The following is an 18,836-nucleotide window of genomic DNA, read 5'->3' on the forward strand; positions in this document are numbered from 1 at the left end:
TAACTAGCTCCCCCAAAGGGCAGGTTAGGGCGCCCCCAAAGGTGTAGAAGCAGAAACCCAACTGGCATCAAGGCCTGTGCTTCTCCCCCACTGTATGCAGTGTTTCTTTCTTTTGAAGATTTTATTTATTTATCTGAGAGAGAGCGTGCATGAACGGGGGAGGGAGAGGCAGAGGGAGAAGCAGACTCCTTGCTCAGCAGGGAGCTGGATGCGGGACTCCATCCCAGGACCCTGAGATCGTGACCTGAGCTGAAGGCAGACACTTAACCAACTGAGCCACCTGGGTGTCCTATACAGTGTTTCTTCTTAAAGAGTTCTGCCTCCGATCCACTCCAGTGGGGCTGGGGTACAGTGATGTTGAGGGAATTTGGTTCTAAAGCTAGTAAGGCAAAAGTTGCATATAGTTAAAATCAAATTAGAACATTCTTTATATCCCTTATAAAGCACAGTATGCAGTAATTCTTAGACATAAAAGCTTGGAAACCACTGAACTAGAACCACCAAAGGGAGTCATGAAAGGAAAACCAATATGGGAGACGCTCGGACCTTTGGTCTGTTCTGCTTTTCAGATAACCCTCGTCTTTCTGGGTGAACAGAGGATGGGTAGGTTGTTCTCGAAACGTTCCTGTTTGCCTGTAGGGTTACTCCATTCTGTGTGATATGAAGCGCTTTGTGCCAGATATTAAGTTATTGTCTCTCGGCTCCAAACTTATGGTTTATATTCTGCGTTATGATGCAGGGGCTGGGATGCTGCAAACTCCATTGATGCTTCCCAGCTGGTTCTGTTAGGCCCTGCCAGATGGAGGTAAGGGAGGGAGTCTGCAAACTTGGGGATGGGGGAAGCAGGGTAGGGGAGGCTGGCTCCTCCCTGATTGCTTTCTGTCGGTGCCCTGCCTACCTGTGCTTCCTGAGCTCTACACCCTGGGTCCTTCCCTAAGCTTCCCTGTCCTGTCCTCTGCAACTTGCAGTTTCCCTGTTCTTGCAGAATCAGCTTTAAAGCGACCCCATGAGAGATACCAACACGAGAAGCTGGTGCACCCCCTTGGAGGCCAGAGTTTCAATTCTGCACAGGTCTTTACTTACCTTCCGAGTTTTAGTAATTGTTCCTTCTTTGGTTGTCCTCAGTCCTAGGGGTGGTAGCTGCTTCTTCCAGCTGCTATGGTATCTGCTACTCCAGAACTCTCTTTTTGGCTTTTCAGTTACCTAGTTAACTTTAAACTTAGCTAACAGTTCTCTGTAGTAGACTCTTTGTTAAATAACTGGCCTGGTTTCTGTCTCCTGACTGGTATATTTTTATATGCTTAATTTTATATATTAAAAGATTTGTTGGGGCACCCTGGGTGGCTCAGTTGGTTAGGTTCCAGCTCTTGACTTTGACCCATCTCAGGGTCATGAGATCGAGCCCTGTTGTGGGCTCTGCATTGTGTGGAGCCTGCTTCAGACTCTCTCCCTCTCCCTCTGCCCCTCTCCGCCTTCTCCCTCTCTCTCTTAAAAAAAAAAAAGGTGTTTTGTTTTGTTTTTGTTTGTTTGTTTATGGTTGTGATTTGCAACCAAGGAGTGTTAGGTCTTAAGATCAGGGCATCAAATACCAAAAGTGGTTGGCCCTCCCATATATTGCCTCTCTAATGTGATCCCATTTGGCTGTTGGCCATGGGATGGAGCAGTCTGTGACCTCAGCTGAGACCCTTCTAGACAGGGCAGGGCACGTTAGGGCAGCCGAGGAGAAAGCCCTTCATCTGCACTGTGGTTATTGTTTGGTTTCCATGGGTCTCTGCAATAGAACAGGAAGCTTATGTCTGTGTCACCTCACAGGTAGAAGGTCCTTGGAGAGACATTCATAGGCTAGCTCTGCTTTCAGTTTAGCTTATATATCTGCTCCATTTCCATTTTCTCTGGCTCCAGGGCCAGTGGGCTCTCCCCTACTCTTTCCTCCTTCCTTTCTCCCATGGAGATACTCTACAGCTTCTCTTTGCCAGCGGCCACTGGATGCTCCCTCCCTTCAAATCACTGGTAGACACACGCCACCACCTCACCCCTCTAGCCCCCAACATCATGTGGCATTCTCTTAATTTCCTGACATGGATCCTACATGCCTTGGATGAGAGTGGGGTTCTTATAAATCCAGAGCACTGTGGACGGTGGCCAACCTAGGCATTTTTTTAAAAGATTTTTTATTTTATTTATTTGACAGACACAGCCGGCGAGAGAGGGAACACACGCAGGGGGAGTGGGAGAGGAAGAAGCAGGCTCCCAGCGGAGGAGCCTGATGTGGGGCTCGATTCCAGAATGCCGGGATCACGCCCTGAGCCGAAGGCAGACGCTTAACGTCTGCGACACCCAGGCGCCCCATCAACCTAGGCATTTCTTGTAGTCCATGTGTCCTGGAGGAATTCATACCTGCTACCTGCAGATGAAGAAACTGAGAAATATCAGTCACTTCTACAACTTAATAGAAAAGACCCCCCCCCAAAAAAAAGCCAACAAAATAATGGGTGAAAGATTTGAACAAATATTTCACAAAGATTCGTAATCAAGGATATACAAATTAAATCCACAAGGAGATACTATTGCATACCTGGTAGAATGAATACAATTAAAGACTGACAGTATCAAGCGTTAACAAGGATGTAGAGCAGTTGGAACGCTCAACGCTGCTGGTGGGAGTGTACAATGGCACAACTACTTTGGAAATAAGGGGTTAGCAGTTTCTTATAAAATATAGAACTTCATCAAAGTTAAAAACTTTTGCACATCAAAGCTCACTATCAAGAGAGTGAAAAGGCAACCCACAAAACAGGAGAAAATATTTGCACATCATAGATCTAGTAAGGGATTCATACCCAGAATATATAAAGAATTCCTAAAACAACATCAAGACACTAAACAAATCTAATTAAGAAAGGGGCAGAGGATTTGAAGACATTTCTCCAAGAACACACAAATGGCCAGGCAGCACGTGAAAAGTCGCTCAACACCACTAATAAGGAAAAGCGGATCAAAACCACATGAGGTACTAGTTCATGCCTTAGAATAGCTGTTACTAAAAAACACCCAAACAGAAAATCTGTATTGGCGAAGCTGTGGAGAAATTGGAACTCTTGTACATTGCTAGTGGGAATGTTAATGGTGCAGCTGCTGAGAAAAACAGTATGGTAGTTTCTCAAAAAATTCAACAGAATTGGGGCACCTGGGTGGCTCAGTCAGTTAGGCGTCTGCCTTCAGCTCGGGTCATGATCTCAGGATCGAGTCCCAGGATCGAGTCCCAGGATCGAGCCCCGCAGGTGGCTCCATGCTCAGTGGGGTGTCTGCTTCTCCCTCTGCCCCTCCCCGTGCTCGTGCTTGCACTCTCTCTCTCTGAAATAAATAAATAAAATGTTAAAAAAAAGTTAAACAGAATTATCATATAATCCAGCAATTCCACTTCTGGGTTTAGATCCAGAAGTGAAAGCAGGAACTCTCTGTTCATAGTAGCATTATTCACAGCAGCCCAAAGGTGGAATCAACCTAAGTGTGTATTGACTGATGAATAAACAAAATGTGGCCACAGATATATATCTATCTATATGATATCTATATCTACATATGATATCTACATATGATATCTATGCACATTTTGTTTATTCATGTATGATATGCATGCATAATATGCATTCATGATTCATGCATAATATGCATATATACATATATGATGGAATATTATACTAACATAAGGAATGAAATTTTGACACATGCTGTAATATGGATAAACCTTGAAAATATTAGGCTAACTGAAATAAGCCAGACACAAAAGGACAAATATTGTATTGTTCCACTTATGAGGTACCTAGAATAGTCAAGTTTGTAGAGATAGGAGGTAGAATAGTGGTTACTAGGAGCTGTGGGGAGGGGGAAGAGAAATTCTTTTTTTAACAGGCACAGATTTTCAGTTTGGGATAATGAAAAATTTCTGGAGATGGCTGGTGGTGATGGTTGCATAACAATGTAAATATACTTGATGCCACTGAATTGTGCACTTAAAATGGCCAAAATTCACAAAAACAGACACATAGACCAATGGAACAGAATAGAGAGCCCAGAAATGGACCCTCAGCTCTTTGGGCAACTAATATTTGATAAAGCAGGAAAAAACATCCGGTGGGAAAAAGACAGTCTCTTCAATAAATGGTGCTGGGAAAATTGGACAGCTACATGCAAAAGAATGAAACTTGACCACTATCTCACACCATACACAAAAATAAACTCCAAATGGATGAAAGACCTCGATGTGAGACAGGAATCCATCAAAATTCTAGAGGAGAACATAGGCAGCAACCTCTACGACATCAGCCAAAGCAACCTTTTTCATGACACATCCCCAAAGGCAAGAGAAACAAAAGATAAAATGAATTTATGGGACTTCATCAAGATTAAAAGTTTCTGCACATCCAAGGAAACAGTCAGAAAAACTAAGAGGCAGCCCACGGAATGGGAGAATATATTTGCAAATGACACTACAGATAAAGGACTGGTATCCAAGATCTACAAAGAACTTCTCAAACTCAATACACGAGAAACAAATAAACAAATCAAAAAATGGGCAGAAGATATGAACAGACACTTTTCCAATGAAGACATACAAATGGCTAACAGACACATGAAAAAATGTTCAAAATCATTAGCCATCAAGGAAATTCAAATCAAAACCACACTGAGATACCACCTTACGCCAGTTAGAATGGCAAAAATAGACAAGGCAAGAAACAACAATTGTTGGAGAGGATGTGGAGAAAGGGGATCCCTCCTACATTGTTGGTGGGAATGCAAGTTGGTACAGCCACTCTGGAAAACCGTGTGGAGGTCCCTTAAAAAGTTAAAAATTGAGCTACCCTATGATCCAGCCATTGCACTACTGGGTGTTTACCCCAAAGATACAGACGTAGTGAAGAGAAGGGCCATATGCACCCCAATGTTCATAGCAGCAATGTCCACAATAGCTAAATCGTGGAAGGAGCCGAGATGCCCTGCAACAGATGACTGGATTAAGAAGTTGTGGTCCATATATACAATGGAATATTACTCAGCAATCAGAAAGAATGAGTTCTCAACATTTGCTACAACATGGACGGCACTGGAGGAGATAATGCTTAGTGAAATAAGTCAAGCAGAGAAAGACAACTATCATATGATTTCTCTCATCTATGGAACATAAGAACTAGAATGATCAGTAGGGGAAGAAAGGGATAAAGAAAGGGGGGGTAATCAGAAGGGGGAATGAAACATGAAAGACTATGGACTATGAGAAACAAACTGAGGGCTACAGAGGGGAGGGGTGTGGGGGAATGGGATAGACCCGTGATGGGTAATAAGGAGGGCACATATTGCATGGTGCACTGGGTGTTATACACAACTAATGAATCATCGAGCCTTACATCGAAAACCGGGGATGTACTGTATGGTGACTAACATAATATAATAAAAAATCATTATTAATAAAAAAAATAAAATGGCCAAAATGGCAAATTTTATGTTTATAAGTTTTGCAATAAAAAATGCCTTTAAAGGGGCACCTGGGTGGCTCAGTCAGTTAAGCGTCTGCCTTCGGCTCAGGTCATGATCCCGGGATCCTGGGATTGAGCCCTGCAAGGGCCCCCTGCTCAGTGGGGAGCCTGCTTCTCCCTCTCCCTCTGTGTGTGCTCCCTCTCTGTGTCAAAAAGTAAATCAATCTTTAAAAAAAGTTTAAAAATGCTTTTACAAAAACTATACATAAACCTACCTTATCATCCAGCAATTTCACTCCTGTATTTACTCAAAAAGAATGAAAACGAAAAGCCACGCACAGGAATGCTCTTAGCAGCATTATTTATGAAAGCTCCAAGCAGGAAATAACCCAAGATGTCCATTAATAGGAGAATGGCTAAACCATGTGTTGTTAACCTTACAAATAAAAATTGAAAACTGCCAGTTTATTTTACCAGCAAATGATGGGTTTATTCGGGAATAAAAGAGAATAGCAATCTGGAACAAACAAGCTGGGACAAAACTGTAGGCAAGTCTGGGGAACAACGGAGAGGTACACTCTTTTAAGGAGAAAAAGAGTAAGTTGGGAAGGCTATTACAAACTAGAAGTCCATTGGAGTAAACTGGGAGTTCCAAGTGTGGCGGCTTCTCATTGGCTAAGCTGGGGGGGGCGAGGGATGAGGAAAGCATCCACAGGCAAGGTCAAGTCCAGGTAAGGTCAAGTCCTTCTCTTCCTTTTGGGTCTGCAACTGAGTATGAGTGGTGGGTGTGAGAGGTCTCCTTACTGAAATCCCATGACTCCATTTTAGTGAGGTTTCCAAGTTACTGTTTTTCCCATTTCTCCCTTTTGATCTTTACTTGAAAGCATCACTGATCAATAGTCAGGTTCTATTTAGACTAATATTACACTGTATATTAACTAACTGGAATTTAAGTAAAAACTTAAAAAAATTATTAACAAAGCATGCTTTTCCCTTACATAAATAAATTAAACATTTTGCACTACATGGAAATAGGTTGAGACTAATCTTTCTATTATAGCTATTACTTGAGATTGTTTTAAAGTTATATATGTATCTAAAAGAACTTTATTTTTAAAATAACTTACACACATCGTGATAATTATTACATGATTTAATAATCTCAAGGTGTTGGCAAGCATATACATGATAAAAAGAGTTCTCCAGTCAAGATAGGATAGAAAGCTCTTATTTGTTCTAGATCCCTCAGATTATAGATGAAGAAGCTGAGGTCCAGAGAGGGTAAGAGATTTATTTAAGGTCACACAGCCAGGGAGGGTCACAGCTCAGACTCTTAATTCATGGCTCTTCAGAGTCAGTCCGAATGAGTTTAACTGATTTGAAGGTCTTAGGAGACTTCTTGCTGGAAACATCTCTCTGGTAGAAGTAGTTCTGACACCGCCCCCTCCAGGTTCAGCATTGCCTTTACTAGGTCCTTTCTTTAGAGCCCCACTTTCTTTGGGGACTAAGCTATTTTAGTTCCCAAAGTCTGTATGAGGTTCTGCCTTCCCCTCCCACGCAACCGGGATCAGTTAATATCTGCTGAACCAATGAAAGAGTAGATCCAGGATGGGAGAAGTGAGAGTGAAGTGGACCACCAGGGGCCAACCTTGGGGCTCCCAGTTCACCAGGTGCATTCTACCTGAGGGACTTGGAGGGAAAGCAGACTCTGCAGATGCTACTGGATTTGAGAAGACACTATGTATAGGTCCACGACTTATGTTCTTGTTCATCAGGAAATTAACCCCTTTCAATTTAAAATTAAAAAATTTGGGGCATCTGACAGCTCCCTTGGTGCAGCATGCAAGTCCTGATCTTGGGGTTGTGAGTTCGAGCCCCACATTGGGTGCAGAGATTACTTAAAAATAAGATCTGAAAGAAAAATTAAACCTTTAAAAATAAACAGATAAAATTTAAAAACTTAAAAAAGTATTCCCACCTCAGGGAAACCATGCAATTACCTTAACAGCCTGTTCCAATTTATTTATTTCGAAGTCTCACTCTCCTGCCCTCCAAGTACCTTGGACGTGGACAGGCATGCTCCAAGGAGCCCTAATCCTGGCCTATTGTAAACAGCTCTGCATCCCACCCCCTGCCTGGTGCCTGATGGGATCTTGCAGGGGTGTGTGTGTTGACCATCCCCCTTTCTGAGCTCTTGCTCTGGACTTACCTCTCTTACAGTTCAAAACTATCTGGAGAGTCTCCCTTCCCTCTTTTCTCTGGGTGGATAACCCAGTAGGCACGGGGCACTGAGCTTCCTAAAAACAATACCTTCCGGAGGCCCCTGCCTTACTGTTAACTGTCTCCTGGTTGTCTGCCTGATTAGTCTAATCAATTCTGCTTGAATTTCAAGGCTTCATACAATCCTACTGTTTGACACAGTCACCCAAACACAAGCTGTTACCGTGGGGAGTCACCATCGAAGTGACCTCATACAGGATCTTTTTTCTGCCTCCCACCACTTGCTCATACCAGGCCCCCCAATCTATTATCATAGTCTTCTGTTGTTTACTCTCCTGGCTCTGGTCAACCAAACGGGGTGACCAACATCCCCACAGAGGCCCAGGAGACGAGAGAGGCAACTTGGAGGAAGACACCGAGAGGGTGGTGCGGACTTTGTGGAGGTGGCCACCGCTGACCTCCCAGGGGGGTGCGGGGGTAGGGGTAGGGATGCAGTTCCCTTTGGCGTTATCAACTAGGTACAGTAGGCACAGTGCCGAGAACCCGCAAAAATGTTCACATTTTAAATTCTTTTGAAATCAGAAGGAAAAAATACAATCATCATGTTGTAACAATAAATCCAGCCTGGATTATATTTGTCTTTATTTTGCAGGAATAAAATACTATTTTTATTTTTATTTTTATTTTTATTTTTATTTTTATTTTTAATGGAGGAAGGGGTCCACGAAGACAAAAGTGCCAGGGCACCGGACAGTTATAATTCGGCCCTGTGACTGGTTTAAAAAAAAAAAAAAAAAAGGAATGGATAGCCAGATATTTGTATGAGACCTCTTGATTTTAAATACTAGGAACTAGTTTTAAAATTAAACTAAACAAACATGTTGGGGCCCAACAAAACACGCGGGGCTTAGTCGGCCCTCTCTGGAAGGCCCAGGCTATCGTCATGTCCCTGGAACGCCTGTGGTTGACATGACTTCGGGGACACGCCTTGTGCCTGCGCTCAGGATGGACGAGGGGCACCTCCGGGGCCGACCAGGCTCTGATACTGAAGCCCCCGCCCTGTCCGGTCCCGGAGGCCGCCCTCGGTCCACCCCCTGCCCCAGGCGCCGCCTGGCTGCCCCCCCGACGGCTCCGCCGACTTCCAGGGCAGCGCGGGGAGGCCAGGCCGGGGCCTGGGGCGCGGACAGGGGGCGGTCGGCGGGGAAGTGCGGCCGGTGAGACGAGGCCGCCCCGCTCGGCCCCACCCTTCGGCCCGCGTCACCACCGCACCGCCGCCCGCCCGCCTCCTCGCGGGGCCCGATTCCTCGCGGGGCCCGCTCCCGAAGGCAAAACTCCGGGAGGACGCCGAACGCGGCGGCCGAGGCTCCTCCTCCCGCGCTGATCGGCGAGGCGGGCTGCGCTCTTTTCAACGCCCCAATGGCCTGCCCATCACGGCCCTGCCAACCGGCCCTTCATCCTCCGGGGAGACCCTCGCAGGATCCCCCCGCTCACGCCACCGGGGGCCGCAGGGCCCGCAGCTGCAGGCGACTCGGGGCCCGGACCCAGTCCCGCGCAGCTCCGAGCCGCGAGTGCGCATGCTCCGCGGAAGCCCGCACCGGGCCTGGGTGAACCCTGATAGAGCCATCGCGAGGCCGGCTAAGCGGAGCTCCAGTGGCGCAATCGGTTAGCGCGCGGTACTTATACAGCAGTACATGCAGAGCAATGCCGAGGTTGTGAGTTCGAGCCTCACCTGGAGCATGACCCTTTTGGACATCCGCAGCCCCCTTTTATCTCCTTACCCAAAAGAACGAGTTCGTCTCTCTTTAGCGTTCTCAATTCCTGTGGCTGAATTCCTGCGTGCGCTTGTCGCTCCGCCGCTGGCAGGAAGCAACTCGCACTGGCGCTGCTTACCCGCTGTGCAAGCTACTTGTTGCCCCCACGCACCATCCAGCCCCTCGAATCTGGACCTCTGAATACTGCTTCCTCCTACTTCTCTTCCTAGGCCTTTCCTTTAACGGCATCCAGTCCCCGGCCACAGTACCGGCTGTGTGGAAGGGAGATCCCGGGGCGCCGCACCGGTGGTGGGGCCCCGCCTGGGCATCGAGGTCGAAAATCTCCCGGGCGTGCCCCAGCTCCCGGCGCCGGGACGAGGTCCGGCTTCCCTTCCACGGCCCCTAGCCCAGGGCCGGGTGGGGCGTGGCGCGGCGCTCTGTGGGTCGGGGGTGGCGAGCCGGGCGACCACTCCCGGGAGTTGGGGCCAGGGGCTCAGCGCAGGGCGAAAGTGGAGCAGCTGCTACCCTCCCTCCGAACTGCAGACACCCGGAGACCGCGGGCCCTTCTCCCCTCCCCAGACACACAGGCCTCCCTGGGCCGACGTGCAGAGTTTGGGAAATGTGCGCTGGGCGTTTCCCTCTCCCCATTCTGCGCCTTTTCTCCCCGGTGTCAGGCTGCAGTGGTCCAATTCGCCGGCGGACCCCAGAGCAGACGTTTTCTAAGTGATGTCCGAGTGGCGGCTGTCCTTTCATTCATGCCGCAATTGCCAGGTTCAGAAGTCCCCCGGGGAGCGGCGGGGGGCGGGGGATAGGCGATCTGGTTTTTGCAGCCTGCACGGGAACACGCCTCTGAAGCGTGGGGGCTGCTTTGCCACAGGGTGGATGGGTGCCCCACGTCCCCAGGAGGTGTGGGCGGAGCAGGGAACAAGTTTAGTCGGCTGAGAGTCGTCCCAAACGCGTTCTCCCCAAAGAGTGGTTTCTGCTGTTTTTATGGACAGGATGGTAGTTAAATCCTGGGATGGAGCACTGAGAAGCAAGACCTAGAAGGCTCGGAGAAAGTGGGTGGAAGGTGGAGCTCTGGTCTGTCTCCTCGGCTACTAGCCCCAACCCCAGACTGAGGATGGAAAGCCTCTTGGCCACTGAAATGCGAGGAAGTCTGCCCTCCTCACCTACCCCGAGGCCAGACCCTCCCCCAGCGAGAGCCTTTTGCTTACAGGCTCATCCTCGGCAGATGGTGAGAAATCTAGCTTAGGCCTGGAGACGAGTATCTATCCATTAATAATAATAATTAATAATAATAATAATAATATGGTTTTCCTAAGTTAAAAAAAAAGTTTTAAGAAATAATTCACATACCATTTTAAAGTGTACGATTCAATGGATTTTAGTATATTCACCGAGGTGTGTAACCATCACTAGGTTCAATTTTAAAACATTTTCAGCACCTCAGGAAGAAACCCCATATCCTCTAGCTGTCACCGCCCTAGCTACCCAGTCCAGCTCTAAGCAACCACTAATCTGCTTTCTGTCTCTATACATTTCCCTACTGGGGACTTTCATATGAACTGAATCATAGACCCTGTGGTCTTTTGTGACTGGCTTCTTTCCCTTAATGCTTTCAAGATTCACCCATGTCCTACCCTGTATCAGTACCCGATTTCTTTTTATGGCTGATTAATATTCCATTGTATGGATTCTCTTTATTCGCATTTTAAAAAGAAAATTTGCCGAAAACTTTTTTTAAAAGGAAAGTAATTTTAAAAATCACAAAGCATGAACACGATCAGACTTGCCAAGTGAATGTTTCTGACTGTCCAAGGGTACTCGCTGCAAGAACTGGTCGGAAACTTCTGAGAGCTGAGCCCAGAGCAGGTTCCCCACATGGACAGAAATAAATGAATGTAAGATCATTCTGCCCAGCTTCACATCCATGTCAGAATCCCTTCTACAAAACCCCAGCTCTTATTTCAAGATTTTTGGTATTGAAATATGTTTTCTTCACAAGGCAACCCATTTCACTTCCTGTCAACTCTCATGGCTAGAACTTTGTCTTAAATATGGTTTCCGTCCCTGTGGGGTATTGCTGGAGTGATGGTGGTTTAGGGGCCTATTTTTCTGGTTAAATGGTGAGGTGGGAGGGCAGGAAGTGAAATGAGTTGCGCTAGAGATTAACTCTAGAAATCCCCTGCTAGGAAATTAGTAGTGGGTAATACACAAACAGACTATTGGCAGATTGGTAGTCCAATGTCTTAATGTGACATTGATTTGGTTTTTAAAAACTGTGAGAGGTGACAAAGATCAAGTCACATATTATGGGAAAATGCTTTAAACCACACAGTACTATGCAGATGGGAGGAGGTGGCATTATTAATGCCAGGATTGGTGGATTAGGCCTGTGTATGATGTAGGGTGGCTTTAAGGAGGCAGATGGGTAAATACGAGGTGGATGAACTTGGAAGGGAGGGTGAAGTTATGGGTGAACAGTTGGAGATCTCTAGCGGGAGAGAAGCCTGACATACTCCAGGCTGACATTAGCTTTGTAGTTACTTTGGATGAAGACAGGCTTATTGTGCACGATACAAAGCTGGACGGGAGTGCAAATTCAATAGAATTTGGAGGACAAGTAGAGACAATCCAGAGACAAATGTTTCTGACAAATGACAATATGCAATTTGACAGAGATAATTGTGCCTGTGTTCAGTTCAGAGTTCAGTGTGGGGGATGCCTGGCTTGACAGCTGTTTGCATGTAAAGGATCTGGGGGTTTCAGATGTATGCAACCTCACTTGTCCCAGCGTGTGACCCAACTGGTAAAAATGTCAACAATGATTCATGCATCACAGCACTGTATAATGCATTATTACATGGTGTAGTGTCAGAGATCACAAAACAGCAGTCCGTGGAACAAATCTAGCCTCCTGCAGGTTTTGTTCGGCTTGCTAGCACTGACTGGCTAGGCCTTTGAAACATTTTTAATCATTTGCCTATGTCTTGGTAGATTTTACTGAAATGTCCAGATTTCAGCTTTCACATGAAAAATCAGAGAAGTTGGCCATCTGGGGCCCTTATTCCCACGTGGCAACATTAGTTGCCCCCTTTGGATTGGGCATGTGATCTTTGGTTCGCTAGGGTCCCCTCACACTCCATGAATCCACAGCACAGAGGTAGGTACCAGCTGCCCCTCCTTTCACCTGCTTGCCTTGCTGTTTTCTTAACCCCTGACTCGTTTCTCTCCTGTGCACCCCACAGACACTGAGCATGTGGTCTCCGTGTGGATCAGGGAGGGAATACTTCTTTTGACCTCTCAGTAGGTCAGACCTCAGCCTGAGAGCTGGGATCTGTATGGATACAGCCTATTTAAAATTCAACAGAACAAAACCCCAGTTCTTTATTATGGAAGCTATATCCCAAAGTAAGGGAGATCGTATATTTACCCCCACCCCGTATATCCATCCATTATTACTTCCAAGACATGTCAACACTGTTTTATCTATGCATTTCCACAATATTTTCCCCTACCCCTGCACCGGGGTCGCTGGCGTATTTTAAAGGATACTCCAGATATGGCTTAATTTATCTTATGAACACTTCAGTATGTAAACCCAACAGCTGACCACTTTAAAAAAAAACATAATCACGGTATCATTATTACACCTTGTAAGATTAATAATAATAATGCCCCTGTAGCAGCTAATTCCTAGTCCGTGTTCAAATTTCCACACTTACCCCTGAAAGGTATTTTTGCAGTTGGTTTGCTTGACTCAAGATCCAAGCAAAATCCACCCATTGCATTTGACCAACATGTCTTTTAAGTTTCTCTTAATGTATACCAATCCCCTCTCTCCCAACTCCCTTTTATGATATATATTTGTTGATCTGCAGAATTTCCCACAGATTTTGGCCAAATACACCCTCGAGACACCCTATAACAAGCTCTTCGATCCCTCCCGATGATATGCTCTAGAAGCTTGATAATATTGATTCAACTTTTTTCTTTTTGCAAAATTATATTCTAGGTGGTACTATGTGCTATTGCAACACAGGAGAAAGTACATAACGTTCCACGCTTCATGATGTTGATTTTATTGGTGACTTCAGATGTGGTCAACCGAATCCATCCATTATTAAATTCCGCGTCAGCCTCTAACCTAATGGTTTCAGCAGCCGTGGATGCTCTTTGTCTATATTTATTATTTTATTAAGGATTGCACAATAGTGATTTTCTAATTCTATTATTCGTTCTGCATTTATGACTGTGATTCTAAGAAAAAAAAAACAACGAACCCTTTTTTTTCCTGTTGACTGTTTGGTTTTCCTCAAGCACAATCCACTTTAGAAAAGCCTGGATAATATTGTTTGATTCTTTTCCTTTTTCTTCTGATCTTTAAGAATGATGAGTTGATACCCTCACAATTCCCAAAGGTGACCAAATTAGTTTTTTGTTGTTTATTTGTTTGTTTGTTTTCAAAGATTTTATTTCTTTATTTGACAGAGAGAGACAGCCAGCGAGAGAGGGAACACAAGCAGGGGGAGTGGGAGAGGAAGAAGCAGGCTCATAGCGGAGGAGCCTGACGTGGGGCTCGATCCAGTAACGCCGGGATGACGCCCTGAACCGAAGGCTCAGGCTTAAAGACTTAACGCTTAACGACTGCACCACCCAGGCGCCCCTACAGGGTTTTTTTTTGTTTTTTTTTTTTGAGCAATAGTTTATATACAATGAACTACATAATGATGTTCAGTAGCCTTTTGAGTGCTCATTAGACATTCATATATCTTCTCTGGTGAATTGTCCATTCAAATCTTTTGCCCTTTTTTTTGATGTGTGCGTGGGTTGTTTGTCTCTTCATTATTTTTGTTTATTTCTTTTTTTAGAGAGAGACAGAGTGTGCCCCTGTGCGTAAGAGCTGGGGTGGGGGAGGAGCAAAGGGAGAGGGAGAGAGAATCTCAGTGAAACTTCATGATGAGTAGAGCCGGACACAGGGCTCGATCTCACAACCCTGAGATCATGACCTGAGTCGAAATCAAGAGTTGGATGCTTAACCAACTAAGCCACCGGGCACCCCTGTCTTCTCATTTTTGAGTTGCAGATATAATTCCTTTATTGGATATATGCTTTGTAAATAGTTTCTCCTAGTTTGTGGCTCGGGTTTTTTTTCTAATTTTGTAAAAAAATCGGCTCCTTGCCCAAGACGGGGCTTGAACTCTACACCCTGAGGTCAAGAGTCACATGCTCTCCTGACTGAGCCAGCCACCTGCCTGGATTTTCATTTTCTTAACAGAGTCTCTTCAAGAGCAAACTTTTAAAATTTCGATGAAATTCAATCTCTCAGTTTTTTTCTATTATGGATGGCAATTTTGGTATCATATCTAAGAAATCTTTGCCTAACCTGAGGTCACCAAGATTTTATTCTATGTTTTAGCTCTTACATTTAGGAGTTAATTGATATAAGTAGAGGGCTAATTTGTGTGTGTATGTGTGGGTGTATGGATATTCAATTCTGGCACCATTTATTGATATATTTATAAAATATATATAATATATGTATATAACATTATATTATAGCATAATGTATTATAATATATAATATATTATCCTTTCCTGATTCAATTGCTTTGACACCTTGTCAAAAATGAATTGACCATAAAAACGTGTTGGTCTTTTGGGGGACTATCATTCTATTCTATTGACCTGCATGTCAGTGTGATGTTATGCCGATGCTATGGGTTACTATAAGTTTGGAAACCAGATAGCGTAAGTCCTCCAATTTTGTTCTTTTTTAAAACTGTTTAGACCATTCTAGGTCCTTTACCTTTCCATATAAACTTTAGGATCAGCTTGCAATTTTCTATGAAAACGTCCTAGGATTTCTACAAGAATTCCATTGACTTTGTTCATCAACTTGAGAATTGTCCACTTAACAATATTGAGTCTTTGGATTCCATAAATAAGGTACATCTCTCCACTTATTTAGGCTTTTAACTTCTTTCTTCCTTCCTTCCTTTCTTTCAGATTTATTTGTTTATTTGAGAGAGATTGAGAGAGTTGGGGAAGGTGCAGAGGGAGGGGGAGAGAGAAACTCAAGCAAACTCCACGCTGAGTGTGGAGCCCCACACAGGGTTCTATCTCATGACCCTGAGATCATGATCTGAGCTGAAACCAAGAGCTGGATGCTTAACCAACTGTGCCACCCAGGCGCCCCTAGGCCTTGAATTTCTCTCAGCAATGTCTTGTAGTTTCCAGGGTGTAAGTCCTGTATTATTTCTGTGTTAACTATTTGGCAGAAGTCACTGGTGAAGCCTGTGGATCTGCCGTTTTCTTTGTGGGAAGGTTTTTTTCCTTTTAACCCTATAAATTCAATTTATTTAGTAGATATGAGGCTATTCAAGTGATCTATTCTTGAGTGAGCTTTGGTATTTTGTGTTTTTCAAGAAATTTGTCTTTTTCATTAAATTTGTTCCATTTATTGGCCTAACGTTATACATAATATTCCCTTCTTGTCTTTAGGATCTGTGGGGATGTCCTTGCAAATGTCTGATATTGGCAGTTTGTTTCTTTTTCTTTCTCTTGCTGATCAGTCTGATAAGAGATTTTTCACTTTCATTTGTCTTTTTCAAATATCCAGTTTTCAGTTTCATTTCATTTCAGTTTCATTTCCCTTTCTCTAATGCTTTCCTGCTTCTCGTTTAATTTAGCTGTATGTGACGAGAATGTGTATTGTGCTGTGTCGGGCAGAGTGCTCTGTCAGTGCCAATGATATCAAGTTGGTTTCTAGTGTTGCTCAAGGCTTGATAGCTTTGAGTTTTCTCTCTACTTGTTCTGCCATTGGGAGAAGAGTATGAAAATAACCAACTACACTCATAGATTTTCTATTTCTCCTTTTCATTCTGCCTTTTCCTGCTTCATGTAGTTTGTAGCCCTGTTATTGGCTGCATCGGTGTTTAGGACTGTTATGTTCTCATGATTCAAGGCCCTGCTATCACTCTTGATGCTCAATCTGTCTCATGTTTGCCCAGAGAAAGTGCCATCAAGTTGGCTCCTGGGTCTTTTTGGCATAATCCTGGATCTTTGATAGTCTTCTTATTCCCGCATGACAAAGATATTCCAGAATGCAGTTTGTAGTTTTCTTTCTTCAGTCCTGGAATCGGCCATTTCTCCTAGGAGTCTGGTTCTTTTTGCTGGGAAATGTTGTTATTTAGGAGACCAAATCTGTGTGTTAGAATCGATTGTTGCTACTCTATGGTTACCATATTTCAAAGCCTTTTCAGAGGACAAAACTAGGAATTGCATACTTTTTAAAAAGGGAAAAAATAAAGTTGAGTTTAGAGTGATAGTTCCATTTCAAATTTAAAATTACAATATTTATGCCATTAGATTTTCTATTTGGATGTCTTTTTTCTTGTTCTGAAAATATTAGTTCTTTACAACTCTTACGTAATTAATTTACTTATTTGTTTCATCCTACTATACACAGACACACAATAGTTTCAAAATAATATTATCAGGGCACATCGAAGGCTCGGTTGGTTAAATACCCAACTCCTGATTTCAGCTCAGGTCATGATCTCAGGGTTGTGAGATGGAGCCCCGCATCGGGCGCCACGCTGGGCATGGAGCCTGCTTAAGATTCCCTCTCTCCTTCACCCTCTGCCCCTCCCACCCCCCCTCATTGCACGCTCTCTCTCTCTCAAAAAAAAAATTATCAATATTATTTCTAACAATAAGATTATTGATTGAAGTTTAAGATTCCTTTGTGATTTCTTTTGTCCTTAATTTATAATCCAAATGCAGTATTCAAAGCACTGGATTTTAAAGTCAGCACAGTTTTTCTGTTATGGCCATGTTACCAACTTGAGAAACAGGGAGGGCCATTTGATTCAGTTTATTTTACATTTTTAGGGATTCTTTTCTTTTTCTTTTTCATTTCTTTATCTAAAAAAATTTACGTGCTTCCAAAGCCAAAACTATAAAACAAGGTTTATTTGGAGAAGTCCAGCTTATATCCTTGTCCCTGAATCCTATTTCCTCCTTCTCTCTATAGGAAGTAGTTTAAAAATTACTTTTTTGGTTATCCTTTAATGGTTTCTCTTAAAAAATATAGGCAAATATGCACTTATGTTTGTGTTCCACTTTCTTTCCTTCTTGTTCAAAAGCTGTCCTATTCCTCACTGATTTCACTAACAGTATATTCTTTTTTTTTGAATTTTTTTATTTTAAGTAGGCTCCATACCCAACGTGGGGCTTGAACTCAAGACCTTGCGACTGAGAGTCCCATGCTCCACCGACTGAGCCAGCCAGGCACCCCTCTAACAGTATATCCTGAAGATCATTTCAATGTTGCAGATCGAAGTCTCCCTCCTTCCTCAGTACGGCAGTGCGGTGCTCTGCTCATGGGGGCGAACCGCTCCTCCACTGATGAACGCTTGGATGGTTTTCAGTCTTCTGGTGGCAGAGCTAGCGCGCTGCAATGAAGACCTTGTTCACATTGCTTTGAATTTTTGGCCAGTGTATCTTCGACGTAGATTCTAGATGTGGGACTGCTGGCCCACGGGGTAGATACCTATCTAGAAAATATATACAATCATGTATATAATGATTTATATTATATATAAGATATAATGTGATATATCATTTATGATGTTATTTAATATAATGCTATATAGAACATAGAAGATCTGTATTCTCTATCTATTTTATATACGTGTGAAGTTTTGCAGCCGAGTGGAATCACCTTTAAAGAGGGCGTCTGAGGTGGCAGTCCATGGGCACGAGGGCTCTAGAATCCACCTCCCGCGGGCAGTGGCCGAGGGGCCAGGTTGACTGGGGCTGGGGGGGCAGGTGCTTCTTCTCCAGTTCCAGGGGAGCCCCCACTGAATGCCTTTCCCCGGCAGCGATTTGAGGACGGGCATTTCCTGGAGGCTCTGACATAAGGCATGGGGGGCTCGTCAGAGGCATCCCCGCTTGCAGGGGTGGCCTGCAGTGACCCCAGACTTTGCTGAAGCCCGGGAGACTCCCCACCCGGCCCTGCCTGGTGCTTCTGGCCCTTGACTGTCCTGTTGCCTCTAGCATCACCTTCTAGCCTTACAGTGTTTAAAGTCTCTTAAAAAGTCTTTTGATTTAACTGATTGTTATTTTATTACCTGAATATTCCCTAATTATTCTTATTTTTTAAAGATTTTGTTCTGTCATAACCATTTCGTTCCTTTACACACCCTTTTGTTAACGAGGATGTGCTTTCCCTTTAAAACCGTGATGCCGCCTTTCCTTCCATACTTCTTTTCTTTTCCTCTGAGCCTTCTTTTAAAACTTCTTCTGAATTTATTTTTATCTCATCTATGTTCTTGTCCTTTTTTTTTTTTTTTTTAAGATTTTATTTATTTATTTGAGAGAG

General features: G+C 44.1%; 1 protein-coding gene, 1 long non-coding RNA gene and 1 other non-coding gene across 9 annotated transcripts in view; 2 read left to right on the forward strand and 1 right to left on the reverse strand.

Moving 5' to 3' along the window:
- LOC123775981 (uncharacterized) overlaps positions 1 to 2,277 on the forward strand; it is a 9,165-nt gene extending 6,888 nt beyond the window's left edge. For 2 of the 7 annotated variants that reach the window (XR_015725147.1, XR_015725144.1), the window contains 2 exons: positions 740 to 805; positions 2,192 to 2,270. The gene's annotated coding sequence lies outside the window, so the exon portion shown is untranslated. The other 5 variants (XR_015725142.1, XR_015725146.1, XR_006775233.2 and 2 more) reach the window with 5 other exon arrangements.
- Positions 2,275 to 10,526, reverse strand: LOC148109626 (uncharacterized). The gene is made up of 3 exons (XR_015725149.1): positions 9,476 to 10,526; positions 3,188 to 3,354; positions 2,275 to 2,404 (listed from the first exon to the last, which is right to left on the reverse strand). It is a non-coding gene; the product is annotated as an uncharacterized LOC148109626 (long non-coding RNA).
- TRNAI-UAU (transfer RNA isoleucine (anticodon UAU)) lies at positions 9,342 to 9,434 on the forward strand. Its single transcript is given in 2 exon segments — positions 9,342 to 9,379; positions 9,399 to 9,434. It is a non-coding gene; the product is annotated as a tRNA-Ile (tRNA).
- Positions 10,527 to 18,836: the final 8,310 nt, after the last annotated feature.

The sequence above is a fragment of the Ursus americanus genome, chromosome 7 (genome assembly GCF_024610735.1).
Source record: "Ursus americanus isolate L20-20 chromosome 7, mUrsAme1.1.p, whole genome shotgun sequence".
Classification (NCBI taxonomy): domain Eukaryota; kingdom Metazoa; phylum Chordata; class Mammalia; order Carnivora; family Ursidae; genus Ursus; species Ursus americanus.